The sequence below is a fragment of the Eulemur rufifrons genome, chromosome 7, assembly GCF_041146395.1.
Source record: "Eulemur rufifrons isolate Redbay chromosome 7, OSU_ERuf_1, whole genome shotgun sequence".
Taxonomy (NCBI): Eukaryota; Metazoa; Chordata; class Mammalia; order Primates; family Lemuridae; genus Eulemur; species Eulemur rufifrons.
Window position 1 is genome coordinate 239,699,578 of NC_090989.1, and position 4,014 is coordinate 239,703,591.

A 4,014-nucleotide genomic window follows, 5' to 3' on the forward strand; every position below is an offset into this window, starting at 1 on the left:
TGTGTCTCACCATGGAGATGGCCAGTGTTTTCCTATTTACCTCTTGGGGACAGCCCAGGGAACTCACAGCCATTTAGAACAAGTAGCACAAAATTCCTCTGTCCTAAATTTACTTAACTGGATGCCTGTTTCACTTCTCAGAGTGTAGATGAGAACAGCTTATAGGAGGAGAGGACTGCAAGGAGGGGATTATAAGAATGTTGCCAAAATGTCACATACCTAATGTTTCGAAGTATCGATTACTTTATGCAGAGGGATAAATAGCTCGGTAAAAGAGAGTTTATGGTGCATATAGAGATAAGCACAGAGATTGGAGAACCATCTTGGCCAGTCAGATTCCACACTCAGCCATGTTGCTCAGAAACCTTCCAAATCTGAATGGCCTGGGCAGAGTTTTGAAAGGAAAGCAGTAGTTTGCTGGTAAATTGCTTCAGTCTGGATCAGTGGAGTTCAGCTGTACTTACCAATGCAGATAAGGGCCTCTCCAGGTGTAGACCATCAATGAGGTCATCGATAAAAGGGAAACGTTTTTGGTTGTCATTGATTTTTATAAGATCACAAAAGAGATACTGTAAGGCCTGCCTGACATCATCAATGGAAAATGAGAAGATGATGAGGGCTGAGGGGTGAGTGTATCTTTCACTGAAAGGAGAGAACACAGATGAGCTCATCTGATGTTTTCACAGGAAGGGAGAGACAGAAAATATTTCTCCTTTCCTGGCATGTTTTTCTGCTTTATTATGAGTTGAATAGCTGACACACATTGTGTCTAATAAAGAGATCACAGAAACTTCACAGGGAAAATAAAAGTAAAAGGCAGTTGTTTTTGAAATTCTTCTTTCTCTGTCCCTGCCCAACATGATTTAGTAGCTACAATAAAATACAAGCAATTGTGTAAGCTTTTCATAATGTAAGTCATTTCAGATTGGCATATCTGAATTTTTTTCCCAGCAGCTCTGTTAACCAGAGGAGGAGTTTTGCTTCATAGAGAGTTAGACTCAGAGAGGACCTTGTCACCAGTGGCAAAGGCTGGCAAAGGAGAACTTGCTTCAGTGCACTAGATCAAAGGGAAAAGTAGACAGGTTTGACTGTGTTCCTAATGGTACCCTGAGCTACATGTTAATGGCTATTGACTTATTCAAGCTGCCATCAAGGGGACCTCAGTATCTGATAGAATATTGAGTATCCAAGGTTCTTAAGTTTGCCTCAGTAAGCACAGATGCACAGAATGCCCACCAAAGACCCCAAGCTTTTATAGAACTTACATAAAATGGATGAGAGTATAGCAGGAAAATCCAACTTACCTCAGCTCCCCAGTAGACTACAGGAAACATATAAGGAAATACAAATGGTCCAAGTTAGCCCATCCCAATCCTGAGAAAGCAATTCCCACATCTATTCAGTGGAATGCAGGAAGGATGGGTAGCTGGACAGGTAGTGGGATATATAATACCATATCCATTGGTTAGTGGTTTCTAGGAGCAGTTACAGCATCACATGGCTGTACTAGGTATAGGGTCCCTCAGCAAGGACTCTGCAGTGGAACATGCGAGAGAAGTTACAACAGAGCCACTTGCTGCCTTATTCTCCTAAGGAACCATCATCTCCAATTAAATAGAAGAGGTAATGGCAGTAACCTGACTCACTGGCATTGACAAAAAATACCTAAATTCCTAAGGAGAATATTAGTGGAAACAAGTATAGGAAAGGGAAGGCATGCAGCTTAGGAATGTTTAGGCATAGGCAGTCTAAGCTCTACCCACTTCCTTAAGTCCTAAGGGCCCTGCAATATTTATGCTGAAGGCATGTCAACTAAACAGAATTTCAAGGGCAAAGAAATTCTAATTCCTCTTCATCTTTTATGCAAGATAATTAATTGGTGACAATGTTGACCTTGAATAACCAAAAAAAGATTAAATCAAGTTAAAACTATTTTCAGCTTTGTTGAGCTATAATGTACATATAATAAAATTGACCCATTGTGAGTGTGCAATTCAGAGATTTATTTAGCAAATTTATATAGTTGTGTAACCATCATTATAATCTAGGGTTGGTTCTTTTAAGAGCTTTATCAAGGTATAATTAATATACCATACAACTCACCCACTGAAAGTATACAATTCAATAGCTTTTCGTGTATAGAATTGTGCATTCATCACAACACTCTATTTTAGAACATTTTCTTTATCCCCAAAATAAACCCCACACCCCTTAGCCAACACTCCCAATCCTCCCAAGACCCAAACAACCAGTAATATACCTTCTACCGCCATAAATGTACCTATTCTAGACATTTCATATAGATGGAATCATATAGTACATGGTCCTTTGTTCCTGATTTCTGTTACTTAGCATAAGGATGTTTTCAAGATTCATCCATGTTGTAGCATCATTCCTTTTTATGGTAGGATAATATTCCATTATATGGACAGACCACATTTTATTTATTCATCAGGCGATCGACATTTGGGTTGTTTCTAGTTTTGGGCTATTATGAATAATGCTGTGAAGATTCATGTGCAAGTTTTTGTGTGGACATGTTTTTCATTTTTCTTAGGTATATATATCTAAAAGTGAAATTGCTGGGTTGTGTGACACATTTGTGTTTAACTGTATGAGAAACTGCCAACTATGTTCCAGGATGGCTATATCATTTTACATTTACACCAGAAATGTATGAGAGTTCCAGTTTCTCCATATTATCACCAACATTTGTTATTGCCAATCATTTTTATTATAGCTATCCTCAAGAATATGGAATGGTATTTCATTGTGATTTTAATTTACATTTTCATAATGTAAGGTTGTTTTCATGTTGCCTAACTCTAACACGTTCTTCTGCCTTCCCTATTCTGATTTTGAGAGCTTATGTGATTAGACTGGGCCCACCTTGATAACCTGGGATGATCTCCCTATTTTAGGTTCATATGATTAGCAGCCTCAATTCCACCTGCAACCTTATTTCCTTTTTGCCACATTAGGTTCTAGTGATTAGGACATGGACATAGCCACAGGTTCTAGGGATTAGGACATAGACATCTTTGGGAGGTCATTATTCCACCTACCACACCCTGTCTGAAGGGCACGGCTCATTTTCATGTGACTGGTACCCCCCAAAAAATGCAAATTCAATGTTTTCTAGACCTTCCAATAATTTCAGAAAAGCCAAACCAAAAAAAAGTTTAAAAACAATACATACTTTTTTTAACTTCCCATTTTTAGCTAAATGCAACTAATTCAAATTTTTAAAAATTCTTTTTGGCTAAACATGTTTGTGCTCTGAATATAGTTTGGAGGCTACTATTAATAGCACCCTCAGTTAAATATTCCATTTTCTATATTCTCTGCTCATATATTACACCTCACTTCCCAGACAGAGTGTTACTTAATTTACTTGAGTAACACTCAAATTGTAATCACAATTTATTTTATTAGAGTATACCTATTAAAACCATATAATAATTTGGGCAGGAGAAAATTATTTTTTTTTACTATTACTAAAAAGGAAGCCAACTATAATAATAGAATAAGTAAGATTCTAGGGAAAGTATTTGCCTCATTTCCAAATTCAGAACCAGCTTCAGAACTATTAATCAGTTTCCTGATTGTAAACAGAGGGGATTTAAATAGATGCCCTCTTGGACTTCTCTTGTACCCATGAGTTCTATGAATTTCTTGCATACAAATAAATGACAGCAGTCCCCACCCACCACCATCAGCTATAATCTCCTGTTACCTGAAATTCTAATATTGAAAATTGACTTTGTTTTGGGAAATAGAAGACTAGATGACAAGGAAAAAGTACAGGTTTTGCCATGAAGTCTTGGAAAAATAACAGATGAAGGGAAAAGTTCTCAGAGAACTGGTGAGGACAAAGAGCGTAGGGTAAATAAAGTGGACTGAAGGCCAAGGGCTGATGCAGGCAGGAGGTAGACATGAAGGAGACCTTGCAAGAACAACAGCAGGACAGAAAGGAGTCAAAAATTCCTGAGCTATAAGATGGGAAAGGCATCT